The sequence below is a fragment of the Acomys minous genome, assembly GCF_964271855.1.
Source record: "Acomys minous genome assembly, chromosome: 5".
In the NCBI taxonomy this organism is placed as follows: Eukaryota; Metazoa; Chordata; class Mammalia; order Rodentia; family Muridae; genus Acomys; species Acomys minous.
The window spans coordinates 49,865,681-49,879,646 of NC_140494.1; the positions used below are offsets into that span (position 1 = coordinate 49,865,681).

At 37.8% G+C, this 13,966-nt stretch overlaps 1 protein-coding gene across 7 annotated transcripts in view; it reads right to left on the minus strand.

Moving 5' to 3' along the window:
* CDH12 (cadherin 12) overlaps positions 1 to 13,966 on the minus strand; it is a 1,018,075-nt gene that overhangs the window by 838,831 nt on the left and 165,278 nt on the right. Inside the window, exon 1 of one of the 7 annotated variants that reach the window (XM_084781276.1) lies at positions 603 to 786. The exons of the other annotated variants lie outside the window; for them this stretch is intronic. The gene's annotated coding sequence lies outside the window, so the exon portion shown is untranslated. Of the gene's footprint in view, positions 1 to 602; positions 787 to 13,966 lie in introns of those variants that run through there. 7 annotated transcript variants of the gene reach the window in all.

Sequence of the window (13,966 nt, forward strand, 5' to 3'; positions counted from 1 at the left end):
AGCTATAAAAGTGAGAATTAGGCTTTTATAAACTACACCCAAGTTTTATTTCTATATGAGACTTCATGGACTACAGAGTTCTCTCCCTCACAGATATACATGCTAGCAGACAAAGGATTTATTCCTCTATCACAATCTATATGCAAAAACATTTTAAATTTATTTATTCATTCACTCCACATCCTGACTGCAGCCCCTCACTCCTCTACACCCAGAACCACCCGTCTACCCTCTTTCCCTTTCCCCTACCCCCTCCTCTCAGAAGATAAGAGAACCTCACATCAATCCCACCCCATCACATCAAATCATATCAGGACTAAGCATTTTTTCCTCTACCCACACCACAAAAGGCAGCCCCACTAGTGGAAAATGATCCAAAAGAAGCAGAGTCTTTGTCAGAAAACAGCCCCTCCTCCACTTTCCAGGGGTCCCACATGAAGACTAATCTGCCTATCCACCACATATGTGTAGGGGACCTCAGTCCAGATCATTCATGCTCTTTGATTGGTGCTTCAGTCTCTAGGGTCCTGTGGACATCGGTTAGTTGACTCTATTCGTCTTCTTGTAAAGTTCTTTTCCCCTCCACGTGCTTCTATCCTTACCCCAACATTTCCACAAGACTTCTTCCTTAAGCTAGGCCTTGTGTTTGACTGTGAGTCTCAACATCTGTTTCTATCTGCTGCTGGTTCGAGCCTCTCAGATGACAGTTATGTTAGGCTCCTGTCTGCAAGCATAACGAAGATCATTAATAGTGTCCGGGGTTGGCTCTCTACTGTGAGGTAGGTCTCAGGTTGGCCCAGTCATTGGTTGAACATTCCCTCAGTCTCTACTCCCCCTTTATACTTGCAGTTATAGTAAGCAGGGTAAATTTTGTGGATGGGTTTGTGTCTCCTTCCCTCCACTAGGAGTCCACCTGGCTAGAAGGTGAATGAATGCAAAGGACACTGTCAATGGAATGCCAGCTTATAGACTGGAAAAAAGATCTTCAACAACCCTACATCAGACACAGGGCTAAATTCCAAAATATACAAAGAACTTAAGAAATTAAACATCAACAAACCAAATGATCCAGTTAAAAATGGGGCACAGAGTTAAGCCAAGAGAATTCTCAGCAGAGGACTATCAAACGGCATAGAAGCTCTTAAAGAAATGGTCAGTGTCCTTAGTCATCAGGGTAAAGCAAATCAAAATGATCATAAAATTCCATCTTATACCTGTCAGGATGGTTAAGATCAAAAACTCAAGTAACAACACATGCGCTGATGAGACTGTGGAGAAAGGAAAACACTCTGTCAATTCTGATTGGAGTGCAAACTTGAGCAAGCTCTTTGGAAACAAATCTGGTGCTTTCTTGGAAAATTGGAAATAACTATACCTCAACACCCAAATATACCCAAATATATACCCAAAATATGCTCTACCATACAACAAGGACTTTTGCTCAACTATGTTCATAGCAGCTTTATTCATAATTGCCTGAAACTGCAAACAACATAGATGTCCCTCAACTGAAAAATGGATAAAGAAAATGGGGTACAATGACACAATGGAATACTACTCAGCTATGAAAAACAGGAAATCATGAAACTTTCAGGCAAATGGATGGAACTAGAAAAGACCATCCTGAGAGAAGTAACCCAGACACAGAAAGACACAAACGTTATGGACTCACTTATATGTGGATATTAGCAATATAGTACAGCATAACCACACAACATTTACAGACCCAAAGAAGCGAAATAACAAGGACAGCCCAAAGGAGGTTGCTTGAATCTAACCCAGAATGGGTTGTCTACTGAACAGACAACAAAAGTGGATGAAGAGAGGGAACTAGAGGATGGTGTGGAGAGGAAAAAAGTGGATATCAGATCAGATATAGGGATAGCTGGGTTGGGGGGGTGAGAGTGCTGGGGGAGAGAATGGAAACTGAGGTGGGGGAAATCTCTGACATAAACTGGAGACCTGCCATAGACCAGGCTTCTGGGAGAATGTGGTGGTAACTCTAGCTGAGACTCCTAGCAGTGGGGGACATGGAGGCTGAAGTGGCAAGAACATCTTAATCTTCAGTTGAATCAATACGAAACTTTCCAAATTGAAAATATGTGCTTCTTTCTTCAATATAATTTAAAATAAAGTACAAAGGATAAACTTTCTTTAAAAATTCTCTATACAAATTTTATTGTGGTGATTTGACATCAAACTACAACTTTATCTATTCTAAACATTTCACAAGCATAGAATAACATAACACATAGTCTTTCATAACCAGTTCTTTTCTTTTTATATGACTTTAAAAGATAGTCATGCTGACACATGCATCAATGGTGCTTTTATTTTTCTTGGTAAATAAGTATCATATTATATTAATATAACAGACTATGTCTAGCTATTCATCAAGTGGAGGATGCTCATGCTGTTTTCATTTTCTCTTTGTCACAAATAATGTTCTGATTTGAATTAATATTCTGGTTTTTCTGGGCACCGTCTGTGTATATACCCTGAAGTAGAGTTGCAGGGACATAGAATAACTAACGTTTTACATATTGAAGAATAACTAACCTGAGCTGTTGAAGAAGAGATTAAGCTCCCATTCTTGCTACATACTTCCTTACCTTTGTTATTGCTTTTCTTTCTCATTACAATAATAGTCGCGCTATTAATCATTTAGTTGTATTTGTTTCTTGTTTGCTTATGATACTGGTACTGCCTTCTCTTTGAAAAATACTGTTTATTTATATAAAGTCCATTTTACCTAAATTTACTTTTAACATTTAAAATATATTGCATCATTTCCCAATTATGTTAGCCTAGTCAATATCATCAATACGTATTGTTATATTTTATTTTAAAGAATCTTGTAGTTTTAGTTCTTAAAAATGGGCCATGGTCTTTTGCAGTTATTCTTGTTCACTAATTGAGAGTGAATAAAACTTTGTCTTATATCTATATATCCTGTTTTCTCATGGCTATATGTTAGAGCATCAGTATATTTTGTTTCAGAGAATAAAGAATGTCTGTTTTTTCTAGGTCTATGCTTTCTTATTGGTAGTATAAGCATAAAGAATAAATCCCCTATTTATTGTTTCCTGTAATGAATACAGCAGTACATATTGAACCTCGAAGACCATGTGTAACTCATGCTGACTATCAGCTAACTAAACCTCCTTATGTCTTGTGCATTGTGTGGAAACACACAAGAGGAGTAGACCTCTGAAAATAATCAAACTCAGGGCTGAATTCAATAAGTTAGAAACAAAGAGAACAATTCAAAGAAGCAACAAACAGACAGATGAAGGAAATAAAAAAAAAAAAACACTTCAAGATCTGAGGACCAAAATTGAATCTATGATAAAGGAACAAACAGAAGAAAAATGAGACCGAAAAACCATAGAGAAGAAAGCAGCCAACAAAGAGATGGCTTTGTCAAACACAATCCAGGAAACAGAGAAACAAATTTCAGGACTTGAAGATACAATTGTAGAACTTGAATCAACCATCAAGGAAAATGCTAAATCAGAAAAGTTCCTAACACAGAACATCTAAGAAATCAAGGACACCATGAAAAGAAGAAACTTGAGAATAATAAGCATTGAGTATAGAGAAGACGCCCGATTCCATGGCCCAGAAAATATCTTCAACCAAATTATAGAAGAAAAATTTCCCAATTTGAAGAAGGAGATGCATATGAACATACAAGAGGCCTATAGAACACCAAATAGAGTAGATCAGAAAAGAAAATATTACCGCCACATAATAATCAAAACACAAAATATACAGACTAAAGAAAAAATTTTAAAAGCTGCAAGCGAAAAAGACAGAATAACATACTACAGCAAACCTATCAGAATTACATCCGACTTCTCAGCTGAGACCATGAAAGCCAGAAGGGCCTTGATAGAGGTCCTGCAAACCCTTAGAGACCCAGATGCCAGGCTAGACTACTGTACCCAGCAAAACTATCAATAACCGTAATTGGAGAAAACAAAATATTCCATGTCAAGAACAAATTCAACCAATACTTATCCACAAATCCAGCATTACAGAAGCTACTAGAAGGAAAACTCCACCACACAAATGAGTTACAACCAAAACTACACAGGAAATAGATAACTACACCATCACAAAATCACAACCTCACAAACCCTCAACCTTAACAAACATCATAATGAAAGGACTTAACATTCACTGGTCATTAATATCTCTCAACATCAATGGTCTCAATTCTCCAATAAAAAGACATAGACTAAAAGAATGGTTGCATAAACAAGATCCAACATTCTTCTGCATCCAAGAAACACATTTCACCAACAAGGACAGACATTACCTCAGGGTAAAAGGCTGGGAAAAAATATTCCAAGCTAATCGTCACAAGAAGCAAGCAGGTGTAGCCATCCTAATATCCAACAAAATAGGCTTTCAACCAAAATTAATCAAAAGAGACAGGGAAGGACACATCATACTCATCAAGGGTAAAATCAACCAAGATGACATCACGATTCTGAACATCTATGCTCCAAATACAAGGGCACCCACATTTGTAAAAGAACTATTAACAAAGCTTAAACACTCATTGATTCCAAAACATTGATAGTGGGAGACTTCAATACTCCACTTTCACTGAAGGATAGGTCTTTGAAACAGAAACTAAGCCGAGAAATAATATCACTAACCAACGCCATGAATGAAATGGATCTAACAGATGTGTACAGAACTTTCCACCCAAACACAAAAGACTATACTTTCTTCTCAGCACCCCATGGAACCTTCTCCAAAATTGATTACATAGTAGATCACAAAGCAAGCCTCAACAGATACAAGAAGATTGAAATAATACTTGTATCTTATCAGATCACCATGGTCTAAGGCTGGACTTCAACAACAACAGAAATAACAAAAAGCCTACTCACACATGGAAACTAAACAACTTTCTACTTAATGACACGTGGGTAATGGAAGAAATAAAAAACTTCCTGAAATTCAATGAAAATGAGGGAACTACATACCCAAATTTGTGGGACACATTGAAAGCAGTGCTAAGAGGAAAATTCATAACACTAAGTGCCTTTAAAAAGAAATTGGAAACATCCCACATAAGCAACTTAACAACACATCTGGAAGCCCTAGAAAAGAAAGAAGCAGAATCACCCAGGAGGAGTAGACGTCTGGAAATAATCAAACTCAGGACTGAAATCAATAAATTAGAAACAAAAAGAGCAATTCAAAGAATCAACAAAACCAGGAGCTGGTTTTTTTAGGAAAATCAACAAAATAGACAAACCATTAGCCAAACTAACTAAAAGGCAGAGGGACAGTATCCAAATCAACAAAATTGGAAATGAAAAGGGAGTCAAAACAACAGACACTGAAGAAATACAAAGAATCATAAGATCCTACTTTAAATGCATATATGCCACCAAATTTGAAAATCTAAGGGAAATGGACATTTTTCTTGATCGATTCCACCTAACAAAATTGAATAAAGATTAGATAAACAAATTAAATAGGCCTATTTCTCCTATAGAAATAGAAGCAATCATTGATAGTCTCCCAACCAAATAAAGCCCAGGGCCAGATGCTTTCAGTGCAGAATTCTATCAGACCTTCAAAGAGGAGCTAATACCGATACTTTTCAAGCTACTTCAAAAGATAGAATTGGATAGAACATTACCAAATTCTTTCTATGAGGCCACAGTCATGTTGATACCTAAACCTCACAAACACTCAACAAAAAAGGAGAACTTCAGACCAATTTCTCTTATGAACATAGACACAAAGATACTCAATAAAATACTCACAAAATGAATACAAGAACATATCAAAGATATCATTCATCATGACCAGGTAGGCTTCATTCCTGGCATGCAGGGATGGTTTAATATACAGAAATCCATCAATGTAATCCACCATATAAACAAACTAAAGAAAAAAAAACCACATGATCATCTCCTTAGATGCAGAGAAAGCATTTGACAAAATCCAACACCCATTCATGTTTAAAGTGTTGGAGAGATCAGGGATACAAGGCACATTCCTAAACATAATAAAGGCTATATACAGCAAGCCAATAACCAACATCAAATTAAATGGAGAGATACTCAAGGAAATTCCTCTAAAATCAGGGACCAGACAAGGCTGCCCAGTTTCTCCATATCTCTTCAATATAGTACTCGAAGTCCTAGCCAGAGCAATAAGGCAACACAAGGAGATCAAGGGGATCCAAATGGGAAAGGAAGAATTCAAACTATACCTATTTGCTGATGATATGATAGTGTATATAAGTGACCCTCAAAATTCCACCAGAGAACTCCTTCAATTGATAAGCATGTTGAGCAAACTGGCTGGTTACAAAATTAACTCAAAAAAATCAGTAGCCTTCCTATATACAAATGACAATCATACAGAGAAAGAAATTAGGAAATCTACACCTTTCACATTAGCCACAAGCAATTTAAAATACCAAGGAGTAACTCTAACCAAGCAATGAAAGACTTGTTTGAAAAAAACTTTAAATCCCTAAAGAAAGAGATTGAAGTTGACTTGAGAAGATGGAGGGATCTCCCTTGTTCGTGGATCGGGAGAATCAACATAGTAAAAATGGCCATTTTACCAAAAGCAATTTACAGATTCAATGAAATCCCTATCAAAATACCTACACAATTTTTTAAAAGATATTGAAAGGTCAATTCTCAACTTTATATGGAAAAATAAAAGACCCAGAATAGCTAAAACAATCTTATACAAGAAAAAATCCTCAGGAGGAATCTCCATACCTGATCTCAAGTTGTACAATAGAGCAATAGTAATTAAAACAGCATGGTTCTGGCACAGCAACAGGCTGGTTGTTCAGTGGAATCAAACTGAAGACCCAGATATGAATCCACACACATATAGTCACCTGATTTTTGACAAAGAAGCCAATCTATTCAATGGAAAAAGGATAGCAACTTCAAAAAGTGGTGCTGGTCTAACTGGATTTCTACATGTAGAAAAATGCAATTGGACCCATACTTGTCACCATGCACAAAACTCAAGTCCAAATGGATTAAAGACCTCAATATAAAACCAGAGACACTAAATCAGTTAGAAGAAAAAGTGGAGAAGAGCCTGGAACAAATTGGCAAAGAGACAACTTCCTGAACAGACCACCAACAGCCCAGGCCTTAAGGTCAACAATTAATAAATGGGACCTCATGAGGCTGAGAAGCTTTTATAAAGCAGAAGACACTGTCAACAGAACAAAGTGACAGTCTACAAACTGGGAAAAGATCTTCATCAACCCTACATATGACAAAGGTCTAATATCCAAACTTTATAAAGAACTCAAGAAATTAAACGCCACCAAACCAAATAACCCAATTGAGAAAAGGGGTTCAGAATTAAACAGGGAATTCTCAACAGAGGAATATAAAATGGCTGAGACAAACTTTAAAAAATACTCAACCTCCTTAGTCATCAGAGAAATGCAAATCAAAATAACTCTGAGATTCCATCTTATACCCATCAGAATGGCTAAAATCAAAACCTCAAGTGACACCACATGCTGGCGAGGATGTGGAGAGAGAGGAACACTCCTTCATTGCTGGTGGGAATGCAAACTAGTACAACCACTTTGGAAATCTATCTGGTGCTATCTCAGAAAAATGGGAATAGGGCTTCCTCAAGACCCAGGTATTCCACTCCTTGGACTATACCCAGAAAATGCTCCAGCACACAACAAGAAAATTTGCTCAACCATGTTCATAGCAGCCTTATTATAATAGCCAGAACATGGAAATAGCCTAAGTGTCCCTCAGTAGTAGACTGGATAAAGAAACTGTGGTACATTTACACTATGGAATACTACTCAGCTATTAAAAACAAGGAATTTCCGAAATTTGTGGACAAATGGATTGAACTAGAAATGATCATAATGAGTGAGCTAACCCAGAAGCAGAGAGACTCAAATGGTACATACTCACTTATAACTGGACACTATCCCAAGGGGCAGGTACCATTAAAGTCTTCACCTACTAGGAAAGTGGGAAAGAGGTGAGGACATCCTATTGAAACTCTAGGTGAGAAAAATATAGGGGATAGGCAAGTAGGGGGACCCAGAGGGTCCTAGAAACCTACAAGAAGAACATTATGATGGGTAGATCTGAGCCCAGGGGTTCTGCTTGATCTAAGGCACCAACCAAGGACAAAATGTACAGTCATTATCAAACCCCTACCCAGATCTAGCCAAGGGACAGAACATTCTCCACAGTTAAGTTGAGACTGGGGACTGACTTTCACACGATCTCTGGTGCCTCATATTTGGCCATGTCCCTTTGTTGGGGGGGCCCAATGGCATTTGGAGGAAGCATAGTGGACTACCAAGAAGAGACTTGATACCCTACCACCATATTCAGGGGAAGGAGGTCCTCCTCAGTCACAGTCATAGGAAAGGGGGATTTGGGTGAAAGTGGGAGGGAGGGAGGAATGGGAGGATGCATGGGATGGGATAGAAAATGAGATGTAATATGGATTATTTTATTTTTCAATAAAAATGTGTTAAAAGAAAAAAAGAATCAACAAAGCCAGGAGCTTGTTCTTTGAGAAAATCAACAAGATAGACAAATTGTTAGCCAAACTAAATAAAAGACAGAAAAACACTATCCAAATTAACAAACTCAGAAATGAAAAGGGAGATATAACAAAAGACACTGAAGAAATACAAAGAATCATAAGAACCTACTTAAAAGGCATTTATGCCACAAAAATTGAAAATCTAAGGGAAATGGACAATTTTTTGACTAACTCCATTTGCTAACATTGAATCAAGATCAGATAAACAAATTAAATAGCCCTATTTTACCTATAGAAATAGAAGCAATCATTGATATTCTCTCAAGCAAAATACTCCCAGGGACAGATAGTTTCAGCATAGAATTCTAACAGACCTTCAAAGAGGAGCTAATACCAATACTCTTCAAGCTATTCAAAAAAAAAAATAGAAATGGATGGAACATTACCAAATTCTTCCTATGAGGCCATAGTCACATTGATACCTAAACCTCACAAAGACCCAACAATAAAAAAGAGAATTTCAGACCAATTTCTCTTATGTACTTTGATGCAAAAATACTCAATAAAATACTCACAAAATGAATACAAGAACATATCAAAGACATCATTCACCATGGCCAGGTCGGTTTTATTCCATGCATGCAAGGATAGTTTAACATACAGAAATCCATCAATATAATCCACCATGTAAACAAACTAAAAGAGATAAACCACATGATCATCTCCTTAGGTACAGAATAAACATTTGACAAAATCCAACACCCATTCATGTTTAAAGTTTTGGAGAGATCGGGAATACAAGGCACAAACTTAAACATAATAAAGGCTATATACAGCAAACCAATAGCCAACATCAAATTAAATAGAGAGATACTCAAGAAAAGTCCTTTAAAATTGAGAACCAGGCCCACTTTCTCCATATCTCTTCAATATAGTTCTTGAAGTTCTAGCCAGAGCAATAAGTCATGAAAAGGAGAACAAGAGGATACAAATGGGAAAGAAGGAAATCAAATTATCCCTATTTGCAGATGATATGATAGTGTACATAGGTGACCCCCAAAATTCCACCAGAGAACTCCTACAGCTGATAAACACTTTCAACAAATTGGCTGGATTCAAAATTAACTCAAAAAAGGCAATAGCTTTCCTATATACAAATGACAAACACGCAGAAGAAGAATTAGGAAAACTACACCTTTCACGATAGCCACAAGCAATATAAAATATCTTGGACTAACTCTAACCAAGCAAGTGAAGGACTTGTTTGAAAAGAAAAACTTTAAATCTCTGAAGAAAGAGATTGAAAATGGCCTCAGATGATGGAGGGATCTCCCTTGTTTGTGGATTGGGACAATTAACATAGTAAAAATGGCCATCATACCAAAAGCAATTTACAGATTCAATGCAATTCCTATCAAAACACCTACAAAATATTTTAATGACATTGAAAGATCAATTCTCAACTTCATATGGAGAAACAAACAACTCAGAATAGCATAAACAATCCTATACAATAAAAGATCCTCCAGAGAAATCCCCATATCTGATCTCAAACTGTACTATAGAGCAAAGTAATTAACACAGCATCTTACTGGCACAGCAATAGGCTGGTGGATCAATGTAATTGAATCAAAGATCTAGAGATGAATCCACACACATAAGGTCACTTGACTTTTGACAAAGAAGCCAAATCTATTCAATGGAAAAACAATAGTATCCTCAACAAATGGTGCTGGTCTAACTGGATGTCTACATGTAGAAAAATGCAATTAGACCCATATTTGTCACCATGTACAAAACTCAAGTCCAAGTGGATCAAATACCTCAACATAAAACCACAGACATTAAATTGGTTAGAGAAAAAGTGGGGAAGAACCTGGAACAACTTTCTGAACAGAACACCAACAGCCCAGGGCTAAGGTCAACAATTAACAAATGGGACCTCATGAGGCTGAGAAGCTTCTGTAAGGCAGGAAACACTGTCAACAGAACAAAGTGACAGCCTACAGACTGGGAAAAGATCTTCACCAACCCTACGTCTGACAAAGGTTTAATATCCAAAATATATAAAGACTCAAGAAATTAAACAACACTAAACCAAATAACCCAATTAAGAAATGGGGTTCAGAACTAAATAGAGAATTCTCAACAGAGGAATATCGAATGGCTGAGAAACACTTAAAGAAATACTCAACATTGTTAGTCATCAGAGAAATGCAAATCAAAACAACACTGATATTCTATCTTACACGCATCACAATGGTTAAAATAAAAAACTCAAGTGACACCACATGCTGGCAAGGATGTGAAGAAAGGGGAACACTCCTTCATTGCTGGTGGGAATGCAAACTGGTACAACCACTTTGGAAATGTATCTGGTGCTTTCTCAGAAAAATGGGAATAGGGCTTCCTGAAGATCCTTCTATTCCACTCCTTGGAATATACCCAGAAGAGACTCCACCACACAACAGGGACATATGCTCAACCATGTTCATAGCAGCCTTATTCATAATAGCCAGAACATGGAAACAACCTAAGTGTCCCTCAGTAGGAGAATGGGTAAAGAAACTGTGTTACATTTCCACTACGGAATACTACTCAGCTATAAATAACAAGGAATTCCAGAAATTTGTGGACAAATGGATTGAACTAGAAATGATCATAATGAGTGAGTTAACCTAGAAGCAGACAGATTCAAATGGTATATACTCACTTATATCTAGATACTAGCCCAAGGGGCATGTCCCATGAAAGTCTTCACTTACCAGGAAAGAGGGTCCGAGTGGAGGACATAGTATTGGGAACTCAGGTGAGAAAAGCATGGGAGAATGGGGAAATAGAAGGATCCAGAGCGTCTAAGAAACCTACAAGAAGAGCATTATGACTTGCAGATCTAGGCCCAGGGGTCCTGCTCAAACTATGGCACTAGCCAAGGACAATATGTCCAGTGAACGTTGAAACCATACCCAGATCTAGCTGATGACTAGGACATTCTCTACAGTTCAGTGAGGAGTGGGGACTGACCTTCATATGAACTCTGGTGCCCCATTTTTGACCATGTCCCCTTGATGGGGAGGCCTGGTGGGAGGCAGAGGAAGGATAGCAGGCTACTAAGAAGAGACTTGATACCCTATGAGCATATACAGGGGCAGGAGGTCCCCCTTAGTCACAGTCATGGGGGAGGGAAGTAGGGGGAAAGTGGAAGGGAGGGAGGAATGGGAGGATACAAGGGATGGGCTAACAACTTAGATGTAATATGAATAAATTAATAAATTATTTTTAAAAACTGAGGGGTGAAGAGATGGCTCATGAGATAAGGGTCCTAGTTGCTCTTTTACATGGAAATGTACCTTTAATTTGCAATTTTCCAACCTGGGAAAGTTTATGAAAATAGAAATTAGCAGGGAATCTATAGTTAAGATTCATGTTCTTCCTTTGCAAATTACCAGGTATAAGACAGTAAATTAATGAGTCTCCTCCTCTCATCTTTTGCCCAGTTAATTGCATAAGATTAGTAGGGAGCTCCCAGTAGATCCATGAGAGTTAGACCAGTGGCTCTCAAGCTGCTGGCTGAGACCCTCAGGAAACACATATTTAAGATGGCCATTCAGTACTGAAACACCACTTAGTACCAAAATTAAGGTCATAAAAAAGCAACAAAAGTAATTTTATGGTTGGTGTCACCACAACATGAGAAACTGTATTAAAAGGTCACAGAATTAAGAAGGTTGGCAACCACTGAATTGAATAAAATGGTCTGAACAGAAATTTTTAATATGAAGCAAAACCCTAGAAAGAACATTAGGAAAGTACAATCTAATTCTATCTTAAGAGAAAAGCTGGGATAGCTTAGAAGGAAATAGTTGTTCTGAGGATAGTGAGAAAACGCAGTCAGTAGAACTTGCCTTGTAATCATGAGTTTCTGAGTCTGCCTTCTAGAACTCATGTCAAAAGCCAAGTGTGGCAGCAGCACTTGCCATATAGCACTAAGGAGGAACATCCATAGTCTTCTTGGTCACTCAGGCTAGTCTATTCATGAGTGAGTGATGCTGTCTCATGAAGCAAGGTATGTGGGACATGAGGTATGACACTTGACGATGTCATCTGTCTTCCAAAGTACATGCACAGACATGACTATCTTCACACACACACACACACACACACACACACACACACACACACACACACACTCCTACATTTGGAAATACCCCAAAATTTTGAATGTAAAAAGAAGTGTTGACACATTTAAAACATCCTGAAGAAGTGTGTCAATAAAACAGTAAAGAAAAGTGAAAAATATAGAATTATATGTATATTCTATTATCCCTACGACCTTCAAATAAAATAATAGCACCTGATTTGAGGCAGAAAGCCTCCTCTGGAACATGATCCATGTGGTGCATGTTTTTCAGACCACTGATCGATAGTGGATCTTGCAATGATGGAACATTTATATTACCCACCAGTCTCAAAACCACCAACACCATCTGGCAGCCTGAGTGTGGCTGTCTCATCACAGCAAGTTGGAGGAGAGTGTTAATTGTCTCGCTGCTGCTCTCTAGAACAGCAAATGTAAGAAACACTTTCTTCTTTCCTTGGATGAAAAAGTGAGTATGAAAAATGATGGCCTGTCATGTAACTTCTTATAAACCTGAGAAGTGCAGAGCAAACGTCAACAACAGAGGAATAAGACAATAGATTGCTATTAGAAGCTCCTATTTTTAAAACCTGCTTTCACTTGGGATAGAAAAGGATGGGAACTGAAAATCCCACTCTTGAATTAATTAAAGGGAGGGTGTTTGAATAATAACAAAACTGTCAATTAATGTTTATTTACTTTAGAGCAGGTGTTAAATGATTGATTTCCAAGTGGAGTCATAGAGACTGTTGTGTAATTATTGCTATGAGAATTATTCACAGCCTAAACTAAAAAGAGAAGTGCTAAGAAAGGGAGGGGTTGGCTTAAAATTACTTGTAAAAAATCTGTAATTGAGGCGGTATACCTTAAACCCCTACCCAGATCTAGCCAATGGACAGAACATTCTCCACAGTAGAGTGGAGAGTGGGATATGACTTTCTCACATACTCTGGTGCCTCACCTTTGACCATGTCCCCTGGAGGGGGAGACCTGGTGGCATTCAAAGAAAGAAAAGCAGGTTACCAAGAAGAGACTTGATACCCTATGAACATATACAGGGGGAGGTAATCCCTCTCAGGAACAGTCATAGGGGAGGGGAATAAGGGGGAAAGGGGAGGGAGGGAAGAATGGGAGGATACAATGGATGGGATAACTATTGAGATGTAATAAGAATAAATTAATAAAGGAAAAAAAAGAAAAAAATCTGTAATTGCCTTAATACCATAGATATGCTATTGTCAGGAATACATACCTCCCCCTATAGTGTTTGTCATTCGCTAA